Raw genomic sequence first — 19651 nt, 5'->3', positions numbered from 1 at the left:
AACTTAATATGGTGCTGAAAGTCTGAGGATTCCTGGAGAGATTGCTCTCCAGCCAACATTTGAATCCCTAAGTTGGTTTAGGTGTAGAAATGCTGCAGTGACAGGGTAGCTGACTTAGCCAGGGAGAGCAAAAGCAAACAAGCAACAAGCAAAGTTTCCTTCTTCCATATCCTTCCATATGAATCACCACCAGGAGGTGCTGCCCAGTGTTAAGGTGGGTCTTCCTGCTTCACTTAATCTGCTCAAGAAAAGCCCTCTCAGGACTGCTCAGTGGCCTGTGTTTTAGTTGACTCCAGATGCGGTAAAGTTCGCAACTAAGGTTATTCATCACAATGCCAAAGACAGAGCAAATGCAGTACAGAAGATTTAAGGGATGCAGATGAAGGATGTCCAGAAATTTCTGTCCTGGTAGTGATTCAAGAAACCTGAAAGTGTGGGGAGAGAAAAGCTTGCAAAAATAAGTCATTGAAAAGACAAGCATAGCATCACTGGTGTAGGATGGTGGAGCTCCTGTGTCCAGCCTCCCCTAAGTCCTGAGATGTCAAAGAAAAGCCCTTTCGCAGAGCAGAAGAGGTGACTCAGTGGGTAAAGCCATCTGCTGCCAAGCCTGATGACCTGAGTTTGATCTTCAGGACACAATGGTGGAAGGAAAGAACCAAGTCCCACATGCACACATGCACAAAATAGCATACATGTCAGCTCCCTGCATATTTATTTATATGCATGCATGCACATTAACACACAACAATAATAGTATAGATAGTATATATTTATAATAAAAATGTTAAGGGATTTTTTAAATATATATTGAGTGTTATTCCACATGGTACCCATGGAAGCCAGTGGAGTGTGCCAGATTCTTAGATTCCCTGGAATTAGATTTCCACACGGTTATTAGTTGCCATGTAGGTGCTGGGAACCAGACCTAGAATCTCTGTGAGAGCAGCTAGCTAGTGCTCTTAACCATCAAGTCATCTCTCCAGATCCTAATTTTTAAAAAGCCTCTTTGAAAACATATTTGTAATGACAGTGTCCGTGTCCAAAGACCCAGGTCCTCTGAATTTGCCCAGTGAATGCAGCAAACACCTACCTGCCTCTGAAGCTTTGTCCTGCTCACAAGGGTGTTTATCCCAGTGACACAGCAGAGCCCCTAAGAAATCAAGACGGCATTGAAAGCGATTACCTATGTGGTCAGATTTCTCTGAGACCAGTTATGAAGCTTCAGGTGAGTGAATATATCCATGGGTGCTAGGGATAGAACCCAGGGCCTCGTTCATACTAAGCACATCTCCCTTCACTGGGTTGTCCCAGTTTCCCCTGGACTGTCTAGGCAACGGGAAAGATAGCAATGGTCTGCCACAGATTTCATGTCTGTTAGGTGAGAACACATAGGAGCTTTTGGAATGAGTGGAACAGGTATTTTCAGACTGCCCTCCCTGCATGGGGCTTTCCCGAGGCCCTGTTTTTCTAGAGTCAGCCTTTCCCGGCTGAGGACGAGCTGTACTGGACGAACGCCAGCTGCTTGAAGTGGAACTCCACAGTCATTTAGGCAGCCTGCTTATCTCAGCCACCGTACTTGATGGCTCCGGGTCAGCACCTCACAGGAAGTTCAGAAGGGAGGCTTCCGAGAAAACAGAGAAGCAGGCAGGAGATCCTGCAGGCCTTCCTCCTGCTCCACAACCTGCATGGACTTCCCTGGGCCTCAGCACGTGTGGGTCCCACCTGAGAACAAGAGTAGACAGAGGAAAGGCAAGAAGATGAGGAATGCCCTCAAAGCCAAGCCAAGCAGAGACTGGCAGCACCCACAGCGTAGCCATAGAGCAGAAGTCCTCACGAGGAAACTGCACCATGGCTTCCGGATGCCAGTGGTCCTCAGGGCCCTGCTGGCTCAGTCCTGAGCTAGTCGAAAAGCCTGTCCTGCTAACCCAGACCAGACCTCACCATACCAACATTGGCCATCCAGAGGGCTCCTGTCTCACACTGTGCACAGAGAGCTGCCCTAGGATTCCAGAGAATAGGAAGTATTAGAAGAGCAGCCAGAGCATGCGGGGTGCCGTCGGAATGTCAGATACTCCAGACACAGTCACAGAAGGCCAGTGTGTGTTGTTAAATTGGTGGTTTGACAAGTTTGACGGGAAAGACTGCTGTGAGATTGTGTGACTTAGAATAATAGGCAAGCTTCAGCCACAAGAATGTGGCAAGATGGCAGCCTGAAAAAGCTCTGAGCATGGACAGCACCAGTAGACACGCTTGCATGGAAGGAGGAAGTCTCATAGGGCCTCACCCAAAATCAAAAACTCAGACAGCTAAGGAATTGGAGGAGAAGGAGAAGAAATTGTGTCTCCCTTTTATGAGCCCCCTAATTGGCTGTCTAATACCAAATGGTCAGCCCTGAAATCATATTTACAAAGTAATACTAACCCGAGTGAACAGACTGTAGTGGTGTGTGTGTGTGTGTGTGTGTGTGTGTGTGTGTGTGTGTGATAACAAAGGAGAAAAGGCCACATATTAGAGAGGGAGGAAGGTGCGGGTGAAGGCTTGGAAGGACCTGGAAAGAGGGGCGAGAAGAAGGAGGTGATATAATTATCTTTTATTTTATAAAAGTCAGAAATAAAATAAAATATTAGAATTAAATGTGGAAGAACATTTTTAATTTTACAACTTGGGTGTGGAAAAAGTGTTCTCTGACCAAACCTTAATCTAGAATAGACTAGAATCCATGAAAGTGGGTAGATGCTTCTGTATAATGCAAAGCACTAGTTATCAAGGTGTAGCTTGAGCAGAAACTTGAGTTGTAACTTGTTGGGAAACACAACACACTTGTCAAACAAAAGACTACTAGACATTTTAGATGAAATATAAATCTGTCAATAGTAACGTACTTATTGGACAAATAATCCTTAAAAGCAGAAACCTAGAGGAATAGCAAGTTAGGGGACGAGAGGGTGTGTGTGTGTGTGTGTGTGTGCATACGTGTGTGTCTGTGTGCCTGTGTGTGTGTATACACTTATAGTCAAAATAGATTATATACTTAAATGAACATGCCATTATAAAACCCATTATTTTGTATACAGATTACATATGCTAATGAATACTTTTAAAAGAAGAAACACTGGGTCTGGAGAGAGATGGCTCAACAGTTAAGAGCACTGACTGCTCTTCCAGAGGTCCCGAGTTCAAGTCCCAAATCACATGCTGGCTCACAACTATCCGTAATGGGATCCGATGCCCTCTTCTGGGGTGTTTGAAGAGAGTGACAGTATACTCACATACATAAGATAAATAAATAAATCTTTAACAAAACAAAAAACATAATTCCAACAATAGTTATGCCCTGGTCTGAGGCTTCCGGGGATAGCAATAGAAACACACCGAGTCCCAGGCAGTGTGGAGCCAGCATGGTTCGGGTCCACCATTCCGGTTTGGGTTTCAGACCAAGAGAAAGGGAAAGAAAGGGAGAAGCAGCAAGAAGGTTCCTAGCTGTCTCCAGGGCACAGGGCCAGGCTGGAAGCCAGACACTTTCTGTTCTTTCGGTTCTCAGACACATAGGGCTCTGCTCCTTAGTAAGTGTGACAGGCACCAGGGCACTGATCTGGGAACTAAGCAGGTGGTAATGTCTACCAGGCTGGCAGTCACTACGGTGACAAGGTGACAGAGTGGTCACCATGGTGACAGGAGTAGAGAGGCCTTTGGTCATCAGTCCCAGTTTTCTGCATGGTGGCTCTAATGATAGAATGGTCACCATAGAAACCACAGGCCCTCTCAGGAGCACAGAGGCCCTGACAGGAGACATCTACTCCACACCTGGTTGGAACAGAAGCATCGACTGTGACTGAGTCCAGAGACGAAAACTGAGGCGTGAGGGACAGACGAGTTACCTGTTGCCTCATTACTCAAGAGCCATCCCCAAGCCACCGGAGGGAGAGACCGTTTTTGCTGAGTCTGTCTAGAGGCCACCAGTTCTTCACAGCTCAGCATAGCTAGAAGAAGATTCAACACTGAGGACATTTCCCTGGAACCACATGGTTCCTCCTGGAGACCGCTGGGCCTGAGGAGGCCTTGGTGGGGAAGAGTCCAGAAGACAACAATGAAAAAGAGGAAGCTGTGGCTTCAACCAGCCTGAGGTGGACATCGCTCTCTGAGGTGGTGCAGGCTGTGACTCTGTGGGAGACGCCTGGGCTATTTCTGCTTTGGAAATCTGGTGCTGGACACTGAGGGCTCCCAGCTCACCTGGGCTGGTGGCTGCGCAGATGCTGGATGACAGAGCCAGGATGGAGGCCACCAAGAAAGAAAAGGTATCTACCTCTCCAGGCATTTCAGAAGTATCCGTTCTCATGTCCCCAACACTCACAGGTTTGGCTGCCGCCAGTCAGGGTCTGGACCTCTGAATTTGCTTTTATCTTTAAGAAAGATGTGTCTGGGGGCGCTTGTGGGGCAGAAAGATCTCTGCTTACTCGACTGGTGTTGTGACCCAGCAGTGGAGCTGTTCAGGAGTCTGGGAAGCAATCTGTCGAGAGACTCTGAGGTCGGGGGAGGGGTGGGGTGGGGAATCAGATCCTATTGAGGTATTTGGATGGCTGAAGCATTCTGGGGTCAAACCTACTGCCTGATTTTGAGAATGTACTGAACAGCTACCACAAGCCATAGGCCTCCTCCTCCTCCCTCTCCTCCTCCCCCTCCTCTTGCCTTCTCCCCCTCCCCCTCCTAGCAGGAAGCACTTCATGGAGCCTTGAGGGTTGCTGCGACATAATGAGAAGCACAGGGCAATCTCCTTCCCAACCACAGAGTTCCAGATGTCGTTGCTGGCCCTGGGCTGAGCAGTGCGCAGGGGAAGAGATGAGGACTGGACATTCACTAGGAAGCAAGAACGGAGAGCACACCCATCTCTCCCGTTCTGGAGTGAACAGGATTCTGTCATTTTGGGCACATTTTCCCCCTGGCTTGTCTCTTCTTTGTGTGAAATGTCAAGGTCAGCGTAAACAACCTCTAGCCGGCTTCCGGCAGAGCTAATGATGTTAGGAGAAAACAGACAGAGCCAGTGAGTGAGAAAGCCCACATGGTGCCTGCAGGAACAGGCCAGGGCCCAACCAAGTCCCACGTGTGCCTGCTACTGAGGTGGGCCAAACAGAGACCGCTTCACACCATCTAGGGAGAAGGAAGCTGATGTCTAGCACAGGTATCTGGAGACAGAAAAGGGGAATTTGTTCAAACTGGGAAGGAAAGTGTGGAGTGTCTGTGTGTGTTCCCCTGCCTCCAGGTAGGCAATGACTCTCTGCAAGAAAGGCATGGCCTCGGCCTCCATTGGAGGTCTGGACCTTACCTGAACCTCTTGGACCTCCCTAGAAAGGAGATGGGCTTTTCTTATACACATCTACATACCTTCTTTTTTATTATTTTATTTTATTTTACTTTATTTTTTTTTATGTCTACCTCTCCTCCTCAGAGAACTGCAGGGTCAGCTCTCCTTGTAAGCTGCCCTCTGTGCCCTGCCTGCTCAGGGTTCCTTTGGGGACCCTAAAGAGCAAGTCTCCAAGGCACACATACAAGGGTGTGTTTGTCTACGTCTAGTGTGTACATGAGGGCCCCTGACTTGGCCAAGCTAGACATAGGTAGACTCTAAGTAGCTAATGTAGCAGGAAGCTGCCAGGAGGACTGGAGTCAGAAGGGTTAAATGAACTATCGCAGTTCCTTCCCCAGACCCATCAGCTTCCTGGCTTTCTTAATTCCGTAGGCTGCGTGTATCCAAATCTATCATTCTTTATAGCCTCTGCCACTGCCCTATGGCGTCCTCTGCGCCACAGGCCAGATCTGTGCTTCTCTCTTACTCCCCAGTATGAGTCTGTCTCTGAGGGAGGTGATGTCTGGACCTCAGCGGGCAGACAGGCCAGGCTGAGTCTGGAGGCTGCTGCTTGGCCTCTTTGGGCCTATGATTGATCACTAATTAATTAGAACAGTGATGTTTGCTTCCACCGACTGCTGAGAGGAGGAAGGAGAGCTGCCTGTCAGAATGGTCAGCTGCTGGGCTGTGAGCCTCTCTGGGCAGCTGGATAGACACACCGAGTTCACCAGACCTATAGGTCCTACCATGTGGAATGGGAGTCTCCTGTTGCTACTAGGACAAACTCACAAACTTAAGAGCTTAAAACAACACACACTTGTTATGTTACAGTTCTAGGATCTAAAATGGATCTCTGAAAGTTAAAATAAAGGTGTTGCTAGGACCCGCCCCTTCTGGGCACCGTAGAAGAAGCCATTTCCTTTCCCGGCAAGCTTCTCCAGCCCAGCCACTCCTGGGCACCTGCATCCTTCCTGCCGTATTCAGTGATGGTCTGTGCATCTCTCTCACCTATGCTTGACCATCACATAATCTCTGCCTCTCCTGCCCACTTCTGACAGCACCGGCCCAAACACATAACCCAGGTTCACCTCATCTCAAGTCACTAACTAAATCACATCTATCAAACCTTCCTACCACATAAAGTGACATAGTCGCAGGTCCCAAGGGTTGGGACATCTGTAGGAAGTCATGACCCTGCTTCTTATACTGTCCTGTGTCCCATCTTAAGATCCCCCATCAACCCACAAGCTTTTCCCTGACTCGCCTGTGATCCCATTGCCCTTATAAATTATTAGCTCCCTGGATCTGAGAACATTCTCCTGTCAGCAACAGATACGGCCAAGTCTGTGCCACGCCCCCTCTGGCTTCATTGGTGTACAATCTCATTTACCTGTGGCTAACTGCAGACCAAATATATGCAGAAAACTCCATAAACAAGCTAATAATAAGTTTCAAGGATTTACTTTTTTACTTTTGATTATGTGCATATGTCTGTCTGTGTCTGGGAATTGCATGCATGCGTCCTGATGTCCTCGGAGTCTAGAATCGTATCCCCTGGAGCTGGAGTTGTAAGGCATCTGATCCTTTGCAAGAGTAATAGGTACTCTTAAGTGCTGAGCCATCTCTCCAGCCCCCCAAATAAGCTTAAAATTGTATGTTGTTCTGTGTAGTTGAATGAAACACCTCACACCCCCTTCTGTAAATCATACTTTTGTCGAGTGTATTTTTGTACAGTAATACATAGTATACAGTGCATTTACTTCCTGCCCAGGAGCTCTTTAGAAGCTGCCTGCATTATCAGATTGATGGACAAATATTTCAACCTTGGGTTTGACACTAGGCATCAAGAAGCAGTTAGGCTACTGCACAAATGGTTCCTGTCCACTCGCCCCAGCTCTTGATAGAGGGTCTGCAGCACCTCCCCTCACAGGAGAAGCGAGACACAGCAGAGCAGTGGATTTTAAAAGAACACTTATCATGGCGTATTGTTACAATTATTCCCTTTTATTAATTATTACTGTTAATCTCTTACTCTGCCAAATATCTAAATTCAAGTTCATCACAGGAAAAGCGTTGCATAAAATGGGGCCCTTTCTCTCCCAAGTCTTCAAGCATCCCCTGCAAGAATAAGAAAAGCTAACTTTACACAACAGAGTTTTAATGAAATTACTATATATAAAGTAAGCACATGGAGGATAAAGCACATAAAGTAAAGGCGCGTTGTGCTCAGACCTGTCCTAAGTCACAGCTTTTGCCTTTCAAGTCTCCTGCATGGCCCAGTGAGCCCTGCGCTGGGCGTGTGAGAGGAGGGGCCTCCGGCCATGGGCGGGTCTTCTGTATGCTACAAGAGGGATGTACCTCCTCAGCCTTCCTGTCAGTGCTGCCTTTCTGAGAAGCTTGCATGAGGAAGACTCAGCAGGAAGGAACATTGTCCCTTGATTGTTTGTCCTATGAGGGCTCTGAAGTTGGGAACACTTTCAGGATTTATGGGGTCTTCCAGCTCCTGAATACAGGAGAAAGACCTACTGAAGCAGAATCCACGGAGACAGGAGTCAACTCTCTACCGCCTGGCCTGCTCTCATAAACAATCTTGGCATTTGACTGTTTCTGTGTGCCAAGCATTCTCAGTGCTCCTTCCATTGCCAGTGAGGAAGCTCGTGTTGAAGGAAAAATATGTCGTCATAGGCAGATTGCCAGGACTGCTCCAGTTCTGACTCACTGGGTCAGAACCTGAGGTGAGCGTTTATTTGTGGTGTAGGAGTCCCTTTGAGTCAGGCCCAGCCTTTTGCACTCCTTTAGCCACTAGTTACTGGGGGACCCTGCAAAGGCCAGGGCTTCCAGACTTGGTAAACAAAAAATTAGGATATCCAGTTAGGTTTGCATTTCAGATAAACAACAAATGTTTTATTATACATCCCAAATAGCCATGGGCACTCTACTTTTTTTTTTTTTTTTTTTTTTTTTTGCCACATTTAAGGAAAGAGTAACTCCTCAGGTCTTCCTGGGTGCACCGATTACATGTGGAGAGCAGTCTCAGCAGTGAGTGTATCTGTGAAATGTTAGTGGCCATCCTGACCGAGCCTTAGGGAGGGGCCACTGCCCAGCAGGCGCCACAGTATTCATGGAAATATTTCCAGTGACTGAGATGACTATTCATACATGCAAACATGCCCATTATAGACCCCATCAAGTGTTAAGTAACTAAGAGGGTGATTTTTTAAATGCTTTATGTCATGTGTAAATATTTAGTGACCTGTTTACCTAGAGAGTGTTTGGTGATAGTTCCTGGGTGGGCATTGTACTTTTCCTCACTGTAACACTGGAGTAATCCTGCCATCAGTAAATTAGCTCCCAAACACATTTTCAAACTGGCTACAAAGGGGGCTAAACAGATGTCTCCGTTAGTAAGGTTCTTGCCGAGAAACCATGAGGACCCCAGTCTGTAACCTCAGCACCCAAATAAAAGCCGAGCCTCACCATACACCTGAAATCCCAGAGCTGGGAAACTGGAAACAGGAGGATACCTGGGGCTAACTGACAAGTTAATTTAGCCAAGTTGGCAAGCTCTAGATTCAATGAGCAACCTTGTCTCAAACAACGCCCTGGCAAAGCCAGTGAGATGGCTCCGCAGAGAAAGAAACTTGCTGGCAAGCCTCATGGCCTGAGTTTGATCCCCCAGAGCCTACAGGATGGAAGGAGGGAGCTGACTCCTGAAAGCTGTTCTCAGTCTCAGGCATGCCATGGCATACACAAGAACACACACACACGCACACGCACACGCACACACACACGCACACACTTTTTTTCTTTCTTTTCTTTTTCTTTTTTTTTTTTTTAGGAATAGAGTTTGTTCAGGTCATGGGATGGGAGTTAATGGGGTAGTGAAGGCAGAGAAAGGCAGAGAAAATAGAGAAGTAGAGGCCAGTGATGACCACATGGAGAGAGGGGAGGGGAGGGGAGCCCAAGAGGGGCAAGAGAGATAAGGGGTCAGAGAGAGTAGTGAGAGCTGAGAGAGGGTAAGAGCACACTTTTTTTCCCCCCGAGACAGGGTTTCTTTGTGTAACTTTGGCTGTCCTGGAACTTACTCTGTAGACCAGGCTGTCCTCAAACTCAGAGATCCACCTGCCTCTGCCTCCTGATTAAAGGCATGCACCACCACCGCCCAGCTCCACAACATTTTTAATGGCTGCAAAACTCCAGGCAGTCTAAGAGGCCACCTTGGCTGAGACTATCTGGAGAAGGTCAGCAGGTAGAACAGGTAGCTTCTTCAACACATTTAGGTGAGGCACGGCCCACTCCATTAAGCCATGTGGGAGAACTTTAGCCTTTTGGAAGTGGGCAGAGTGACTTCCGTGGATCTGGAGGATTGGATGTCTAGGAAGGTCTTGGCTTGGGGGCATCTTGGCAGAGAAAGCAAATCTTGGGCTAGGAGAAGGGGTTCTATGAACAGACCGTGGGGGTTTAGGGAGAACCTTGTTGGGGTGTGATGTGAAATGTCCTCCATGAGCTATGCCTGAACACCTGGTCCCCAGCTGGTGGCACTGTTTAGGAAGGTTGTGGAGCCTTTAGGAGGTGGAGCTTCCATGAAGGAAGTGGGTCACTGGGTGTAACTGCCCACAGTTACATCAAACGGGTTACCTGGATGGAAGGGAAGCTGGGGATGTGTGGGAAGGCAGCAAAAAGAGATGGAGACCAAGACAACATTGCTGTTCAAGGTCGCAAAGTTTAGTGGAGAACTCCAAATAATATATTTGGAGTTATAGGCAGGGGAAAACCCTTCCCCCAAAGGCTGGAAACTTCTCCACAGAACCGGTATAGTTGCTCCACAGGAGGCTAGTGTTTCTCAGGAAACTGCAGGTCCTTGAAGAACAATGGGCTTCACCTTGGTCCGAGCACTCCACCCTAGGTGGAGGGGATTATGGCTAACACAGGAGTTCCCACTCAAAGGCTGGGAGAAGAATTTCACATTGGTCAATGTCAAGTTCCTGTCAGGTGGCATGGCACCCCAATAAGGCTTTCTACAACTGGGAGTGGACTTTGTCCTATTTCCTGTTTGCTCTCTGATTCCTGGATGTGGCTACGACGTGACTAGCCAGCCTCCAGCTTCTGTCTCCATACAATCCCAGCCTACTACCTTGTCTTCCACCATGAAGGACTGTATCCTCCTGAGACTGTAAGCCAAGATAAGCCCCTTCTCCATTAAGGTGCTTTTGTCAGGGTTATTTTATCTCAACCACAGAAGAGTAACCTAGAGCTAGCACTCTCTGCTCTGCGCCTTCACATGCTGCCTGGTTGGAGTGTTTATAATACAGACAGAACAGAGCAAAAGCCTCCCCTTAGGCCTTTGTTTCTGGAAAGCTGTTCATCTGCCCTCTTCTAGCATAACACTGGGTTCCATCACCTTGCAGGGAACCCTCCTTCCTGCCTCACCAGAGCTCCTGACCTCTTCCCTCCTGAGCCACCCGGCGTCACCTCTGATGCCCACTTCATACTGTTTTCGTTCACTTAGACATCTTCCTGTTCACCTAGACGTCTTCTCCCTGGAGCCACTCTGCCCATTAGGGATGTTGTGCTGTTCCATATACCCAATTAAACTGAGCACATCTGAAGGTTTGTCATGTTGCCTGGCCAACAGCCCAGAGATCCGTGGTTTTCAGTCTCAGAAAGGCTCATGTTAGTGTTCCTGATTCTCTTGACCTTCCCCTTGTGGCTGCCAGATGTGCCACAAGTGTTGCAGGCACAAAGAAACCAAGCAACCCAGAGGCATCGGTGTACAGTGGCTCATCCCCCCACCATGGCTCCAGAGATTGACCTGGACAGGGTAGAGAGGAACTGAAGGAAAGACAAAACATACAGAACATGGATGCACGGAAAAGCTGGCATCGGTGCACTGGGCTCCAGGTTGGAGAAGCCTCAGTGTGTTTATGGTATATGATTAAGCATGGAGGTAGAGTTATTGCACACAGATGAATAAGAAGGCAGGTTCAGCTAACCTGAGTAGGAGCAGTCTCGAGAGGGACTTCACAGTCTTCATGTGATAAATATTCAGGGGGAAAGCTACAGTAGATATTTTTTGCACACACTATCAGCATCCACACGTGGACCAGAGGAAGACTGCCACTGCTCTGGGCCTTACCCAGGGAAGGCTTTTCTGATCCAGTGGGGCTGAGGCACTAGGGTCCTTGACATAGGAACAGCACACATCCACACAGCACTTCACTCCGTCCTTACAGGGAGAGGCTTCTGTCACATCTCCCAGATTCCTCAGGGTCTAGAAAGCAATCCAGAAGATGTCGACAGGAAGGATGAGCCACACAGGTTTGTGCCCAGTGCTGGCATGTCACTGCCTGATCCTGAGCAGAATGAAGGGCCTGTGACCAGGCAGGAAGGGACGCTAGCTCTTTAAGGAACAACAACAACAACAACAAAAGTGTCTGTTCACCCTTAGGAGCACCACAGCCAAGGACACAGCAGTTCAAAGTCACAGGGCCCCAGACTTAGACCAGAGACCAGGTTGCACCAGCCTCTGGATGGCAGAGCCATTGCTGAGCACTGGGTACTCAGAATGGGCCAGGCCTGGGGATCTGGACCTGCAGGAGGCATAGCGTTCTGCACCTGGGCTCTGTCTCACAGAGCACAAAGAGTATAACCCTAAACAAAGAGCAATCTGTGGGCTCCCATAGTGGCAGATACAGCTGATGTTTGGACTAAGACCTCAGATGAAGGAGAAGAGGAGCTTTCTCCTGCTGGGGGCTTTGTTTTCGGGGGATTTACTCCCCCATTCGGTGGAGCCAGCCTGAGTTCCCAGAAACCTTGGCTCTCTTTAGGGTGCAGATCGCCTTGGTCCCATAAAAACAGAAAATCCTGTGTAAATGGCAGGATTCATCTTCTAAACCCTGTGCAGTTCTGTTGAATGGTCGGCCACCAGATCCCTATTTGATAACAATTGGCAGCAGCTTTGAAGGTCTGGATTGCCCGTGGAAGGAAGCTAGAAAGAGTCCTTTACCAGCGCCAAGACCTCCGTCCCTTACCCTGGCATCCCAGTGTCAGAGCTGGGACAACAGCCTCCATGGTCCTAGATGCCCAAAAGGCTTCTGCTCTGTGTCTGTCTCTGGCATCATCCTCTGCTCTTCCTTCTAAATGTATAATATTAACAAAATGAAATCCACTTTTTTGAGCCAGGTGTGGTGATGTAATCCTAACACTTGGGAAGTGGAGACAGGGGCCTCAAGAGTTCAAGGCCAGCCTCAGCTCCATAATGAGACCTCAACTCATAAACTCAAACCAAAGCATAAAAGCCATCTTTCTATTTGGTAAATAAAAGGTTTGGTGAATTTGGGCAAATGTAAGCACCATCACCGTCAAGACTCCTGCCACTGAGCTGGGCAGTGGCAGTGCACACCTTTAATCTCAGCACTCCAGAGGCAGAGGCATCTTACTGAGTTTGCAGCCAGCCTGGTCTACAGAGTGAGTTCCAGAACAGCCAGGGCTACACAGAGAACCCATATCTCAAAAAGCAAAAGACTTGTTCCATCACTCCCGGAGGCCCCTGTATCGAGATGACAGTCACCCCTGCTGCTCCAGTCCTCGGAAATCTCCAGTCTGTTTCCTCTTTCTTTCGCTCTGCCTCATCTGTAAGCAGCACTGTCTGCTGTGTCTGACTCTTTCCCTGGCAGTGAGCTTTGCTGTGTCAGCAGCACGCTGGCCCTTGCCCCTTCCCACCGCTCAGCCGTGTCAGCATCTGGGTTGTTCTCAGCCTCAGCTGTCATGGGTAAAGCTCCCGTGAACATTCTAGCGCAGGTCTTTACATGTACATAGGTGGCCATTTGGCGAGCCGTGAGAGATGTGTGGAATGACATTGTGTAAGGCATTTAACCTCAGAAGAAACTCCCAAGCTCTTTTCCAGAGCAGAGGAGGCCTCTCTGCCTTTCCCAGCACAGGGCCCAGGGCCTCCATTAATGCATGATTCCCCCCACACCAAATTTCTGCTCGTGTCCGTGTTTTAAGTGGGAGCCATCCTTGGTCTCTGCAGTGGTCTGTCTGTGTGACCTTAACTTCCATTTATCTTCTGACTAATGATGGTGTGTATGTTTGACATCAATATTGGACATGCTTTGGAGACATTTTCTTTTAAAATAGGGGTGTTGTCATCTTATTGAGTTGGCACGTGTCTTTATGTCTTCTAGTCATTTTACCGGCTGTGTGCTTGATAAAGGTGAGTGGGCCTACATGGATCCTGAGGGTGCAAGTCTGCATTTGTTTCTATGAACTCTGTCCATACCCTCTCCTCCAGCGCCCCATCCCCCATATCTCTAGCCCATATCCCCCTCCCCACTCCACCCTACACCTGCTATGTGATATCCCAGTTCATTTGTCCATCCTTCTAGATTTGTTTCTTTTGGTTTCTCTGTGTAGCCCCGACTGTCCTGGAACTCACTCTGTAGGCCAGGCTGGCCTCGAACTAAAAGCACGCACCATACCTCCTTCCAGATCTTGTAGACAGGCCGATCTCGGATTCTGGGTCCTGGAAATCAAAGTGCAGAGTTGAAGCGTAATTTATGTCCCACCCTGCTGTCACACCAGACATGCGATGTCCCTCCTCCACGCCCTCACTATGTTCTCTAACAGACAGAACCTCTGACAACAGTGAATGGCAGCGCTCGGTCAATACGTCATATTTGTTCCGAGTCACTGGCAAGACTTTCGTGAGCGTATTTTGTAGTTGTTTTGAAGATCAAACCCAGCGACTTTTATGAGCTGGGCTCTACCACTGAGCCCTGCCCTTAGCCCCATAAGCATAGGGTTTTTGTTTAGCATCTGGGCTCGGTATTTGTATAAAGGGGAAGATTTCCACATTACTCCACATTTCAACTCTTGGCTTGTCCTGTCTTTCTCAGTGAATTTTTAATTAAGTTACATTATTTGAAAGTCTTCCGTTCCTTCTGAGTTTTGGAATGCATTCACATAAGTCACACATGACTCCCATGAGCCTTCCAAGCTCCCTTCATCTAGAACTAAGTGCCTTTCTTATTCTTACAGTTGTTTCTTAGTGCCTTTTCTGTGATCTTTGGTTATATTTGAGAGAGGGAGAGGGAGAGAAAGAGCTTAAGGCTTACATGGCTGCCTGCTAAAATGGAGTGAGTTAGGTCTTCTCAACACCACATGCCTTTGGAGGTCAAAGGACAACCTTGGCTGCCACCGTGTTTGAGGCAGGGTCTCTCTTACTGTTCACTGTTGCACAGGCCAAGCTATCTGCCTCAAAATCATCTGGGGTCATCTCACTTTCGGAGCATCTAGATTTTATGTGGAGTCTGATTATTTAAACTTGGGTCCTCAAACCTTTAAAGCAAGTGCTTTGCCCACTGAGCCATCTTCCAGCCTGTGATAATCTAATTTTTAAAAATGTAAGGAAGGTTTATTTATTTTTCTTTGTGCTTTGCCTACATCTGTGTCTGTACCACATGCATGCCTGGTACCCACAGAGGTCAGCAAACCACCACGTGGGGTAATAGGGACTGAACACACGCCCCCTGCAAGAGCAAAACGCACTCTTAACCTCTAAGGCACAGCTCCATCGCTGATAACATGTTCTGTTGGTCTGTTTAAACACCAGGGTTTGTGTCTGAGTGTCGAGGGAGGCTAGGATCTCAGGTCACTGAAGCTTGTGATTTTGAGACCAGCCTAGGTAACGTAACTTCATTTCCCCCATTTCAAACATATAAAAACAAAGACTGAATTTGTGTTTGTCAATCAAGCTTACTGTATTTTTGTGTTTCCTGTATTTTTTCTCGTCACTACTGGCTCCTTTATTTTAATTTTCTTTTCGTACATTTGATCTTCTTTATACTTCTCCGGTTTCACAACAGAATGTCCTGTTATTCTATCAGTTGCTTTTCCCATAATGTAACCAAATACCCGGCAGAGCAGCGAAAATGAGGAAAGGTTTGTTATGCTCTTGGCTCCTGGGAATGCAGGGAAGCTGTGGCAATGGGACTCCTGTCCGTGGGGACTCCTGTCCGTGGTATGTGCACTGGGGTCTGCTCGATTCCGGGCAGATCAGAGAGACTGGGCAGGAATCAGAAGCAGATGTCAACCCACTTCTACCTAAGTCACTCCCAAACCTTCCATTGACTCCCAAAACAGTGTGGAGAGCTGGGATCCGGGTCACCCAGCCTGTGAGGGACTTCTCACATCTGGACATTGCTTGTCCATGCTATCATTATGTACCCAGAGACTCAGTGCCTTAAGTCTAAGGCATCACAGACAGATGTGTCTCGTTGAACACATCTGGAATTACTCCATTTCCCTCCCCTCCATGTCTAATCTGCTGCTCCCTCCTACACAAGAGCTACTAGACCTTTAAGAAACAGGATCCAGTTGAAACTCCACAGTGTCTGTGTAGTGGTACACACCATTAACCTTAGCTCTCAGGAGGCAGAGGCAGATCTTTGTGAGTTCGAGGCCAGCCTGGTCTTTATAGTGAGTTCCAGGACAGTCAGGGCTATATAATGAGATCCTGTCTAAAATAAAACAAAACAAAATAAAACAAACAAACAAACAACAGAAAAGAACCCACAGTCTCTCTTATGTTCTCCAAAGACCCTACAGTGTACCCACTGACACCTCTTTTTTTTTGTTCTTTTTTCTTTTTCTTTTCTTTTCTTTTCCTTTCCTTTCTTTTCTTTTCTTAGAAAAGTTTTACAGTTTACTGGTCCTCTTTCCAGACCCTCCTGCCATCCCAGAGGATGAGGTCTCAGAAGAGTCTCCACTGCATTTGCCCCACCCTGTCTCCAGCTCACGTTTTGCCAGCACCACCATTGGCCTTGGCTGCTCCGCACCTCCCGCCCCTTCTGTTCTGTGCCCCCTCTTGTTTTCTCAAGGTCTTTTGCTTCTCATAAAGGCCATGGCTTACAAGTCTGTGTTAGGCTCATGTACAGTCACAAAGCCCATTGTCCAAACTCAAAGATGACAACTGGCATGGCTGTACATTTTGACTAGCTTTAGCTGAATGTCTGTGTTTGGTACCGCAGCCTTCCCCGGGTAAAGGACACCCACACCCATGTGTTTCCTTGGTAGTCGACACTTACTCAGTCATGGACTTCCCGGCCCGCAGTAACTGAGCTATCCATAATGGCAGCCAAGCAGCCAAGGAGGGGAAGGAAAGGCTGCCCGTTTGACTGTGGACGAAGCCGCCTCTCCAGTTTGCTAGACACTAAACCCCTGGAAGTTCAATATCAGAAGTTTCTAGAAGTTCTTGCTTAGGCAGCCCATGTAACTAAAACTGGAACAAGACAGAAGAGATTAGCATAACTGTGAAAAGGATGTGTTCCATATTTCCTTAGCACAGTTGTCCTGAGTACTGCAATAAATTTAGGTAGACAGACAGATGGACAGACAGACCGATAAAAGAAACAAGTCACTTTGTAACTCAGATTGAGCACAAACGTGATACTTAGACATACTGAGGGGATGAATGAATGATCTCATATCCTGTTCAAATCTCTTGCTGATCATCAGTCCTGCATCCTGTGTTCATTAGGACAGACTTCCTCGCTGTAACCCGTCTTAAGTAAGACTGTCTTTCTGGTCCTGTAAGCCAGTGTGGGAGGTCGTGTAAGCCAGTGTGGGAAGTTTGACAGCCCAAATTCTCCACATTGCTGGGAACCCAGACTTCTTCAGTTCCATGGCTGTGACCATTCCCTAAAGCCAAATCCTTGTCTGTGTCTAGCCGGGAAGAGGCAGGCAGAGATGTTCTCTTCTGAAGCATGTGGACCTGGGAGTTGTACAGCCACTCACATTCTGTGGAGCCAACTTGCTATAAAGACATAGTAACCAGGAGCTCAGCATCGTCATCGTCATCGTCACCGTAGTGGGCAGAGGGGTGGTGGATTTGGGCCACAGGTAGTGACCTCTTCAGTAGGCCACTCCTCTGTGAGCTTCAGGTCACATTCCCATGCACACTTTCCTCTCACACACGGAGCACACATCAACCAGTGTAGTTCCTGCACTCAAAGCCAAGCACAGGCTCTGGGAGGCCAGAGACCTGGCTCTGCGTGCGTACATGCGTGCGTGTGTGCGTGCAGACAATGATGCTAATTGGTCGTCATCGTAAATAAAAACCTAGCAACCCACCGTGGACTGTGGGAGCTTGGGTAGGGGATCTTTGTCAGGTTTCCATCACTGCCACAGATTCTCGATATAATCAACTTATACAAAGAAAAGCACAATTTTAAGTCCTGCTCCTTGGGGCTTATGACGCATTCCTGATACGAGATTGCCACGGAGCGACATGTGGCTAGAAAGTCAAAGAAAGAAGAGGAAGGACTGGTCTCACGCTCCACCCTCATGGGGTGCCCCACCGGTGACGTGAAGGGTTCTCCATCCCTACAGGACCTTGAGAGGACATTTAGGAACCAAATTTAAGTGTCAGCTTCCATCCAGAAAGAGAAAGAGGGGAAAACAAATGCGTCATGCACCTGAGCTGTAGCATCAGGCAGGACCCGGGTGGACCAGGCGAGTGTAGACCTTGAGAGCCCCGATCGTCCTCTGTGGAGAGCTCACGTGCTCCCCAGCCTCAGCCCCACCTTTGGAGGACTGGTGGGCACTCTGCGTGCTCACTATCCTTTAATGACCCACGTCCCAAGAATTATCTTTTGGTCTGAATGATCAACGAGTTCTTTTCAAGCCAAGCTTATAGGGTTTTCATGAGAAACTGCCAACGGCTCCTCCCACCCTAGGTTTTAGATCCACCCTCTCCTAACAGTGGGACTTCGAGGCATCTGGAGCAGCACATCCAGGCGAGAAGTCACAGCAAATTAATCCAAAGTGTGAGTCTCTTTGTTTAACTGAGGAGTCCAAGCTAGCCTTTGCCTTGGGAATAGCTCCAGTTTTGTAAGAGTCAAGAAGTTCTTAACTGCTCTGGCCCTGTGAAGGCGCCACATGGTACCTGTAGTATCAGTCACCATGCACAGCACCTGCCAGTGAAAGTGCTGAGGGAGAGAACAGAGTGTGGTTGAGACTGAGGAAGTAAAAGCCTGCCTATGACAGAAACAGAGTGCTTTGTAGTTAGCCTCTCCTTATTGTGACAAGATACGTATGCCATGAAGTCTGCCATTGTAACCATTTAAAAGATTTTAAATTGTGTGCGTGTATGTGTGTGTGTGTAGAAGATGGGGTCAGAACCCTTGGAGTTGGAGTTACAGATTACTGTGAGCCACTTAGTGTGAGTTCTGAGAACCAAGTTCAGGCCTCTGGAAGAGCAGCAAGCAGTCTTAACCATTGAGCCATCTCTCCAGGATCCATTTAACCATTTTTTAAAAAATTATTTATTTATTTTATGTATATGCTTATACATATATCTTATGTAGCTGTCTTCACACACACCAGAAGAGGGCATCAGATTCCATTACAGATGGTTATGAGCCACCATGTGGTTGCTGGAATTGAACTCAGGACCTCTGGAAGAGCAGCCAGTGCTCTTAACTGCTGAGTCATCTCTCCAGCCCCATTTTAGCCATTTTTAAAATTAACAATTTGGTGACATTGTGTACTAACAACATTGCATAACTCCTCACTATTGCCAAAATGGTTTTATCATTCCAATCAGAAACCTGCTGACTCCCTATCCCCCACACCCTTATCAGGCACCATTCTTTCTGTTTCAATGAATTTACAAATGGGAATCATCATATATCACTTTATATAAGGCTTATTTTGCTTATCATAATGTTGTCGAGGTTTATCTATGTTATGTCATGTTTCAAAACTTCACTCTATTTCATGACTAAGTAGTATTTCCTGGTTTACCCAGACGCCTTTTCTCTCATTCATTTATCAATTGACATGGAGTTCGGGTGTGTCTACCTTTTGGCTGTTGTGAATAGCACTGCTACGACTGACCACTGGCATACAAGAATTTGAGTCCCCACTTCAAGTTTTTAAGAGAGTGTACTTAGGTGTGCAATTGCAGGGCTGTATGCTATCCTCTGTTTAATTTTACAATGAATCACCAAGCTTGTTTTGCACAGCAACTGAATTATTCACACATTTGCATATACATCTGTATGCATATTTGCATACACATTTACATATGAGGGATCCAAACTCTCCTCTGCCAATACTTCATCATGACCAACAACTCTTGTTATTTTCTGTCCACCTTCTCAGGCCCCTTTTAAGTACTGTCTTAGTGGGTGTGGGAGAGGGCTTCACAGTTACGATTAGTATTTCCTCCAATGTCTACCAATATCTGTTTATGTGATTTTTGTCTACTCTGAAATCTTCAGAAAAGGGTCCTAATCTTTTGCCCATTAT

This window comes from Apodemus sylvaticus, chromosome 11, assembly GCF_947179515.1.
Source record: "Apodemus sylvaticus chromosome 11, mApoSyl1.1, whole genome shotgun sequence".
Classification (NCBI taxonomy): domain Eukaryota; kingdom Metazoa; phylum Chordata; class Mammalia; order Rodentia; family Muridae; genus Apodemus; species Apodemus sylvaticus.
Note: the sequence above shows the minus strand (reverse complement) of the source record.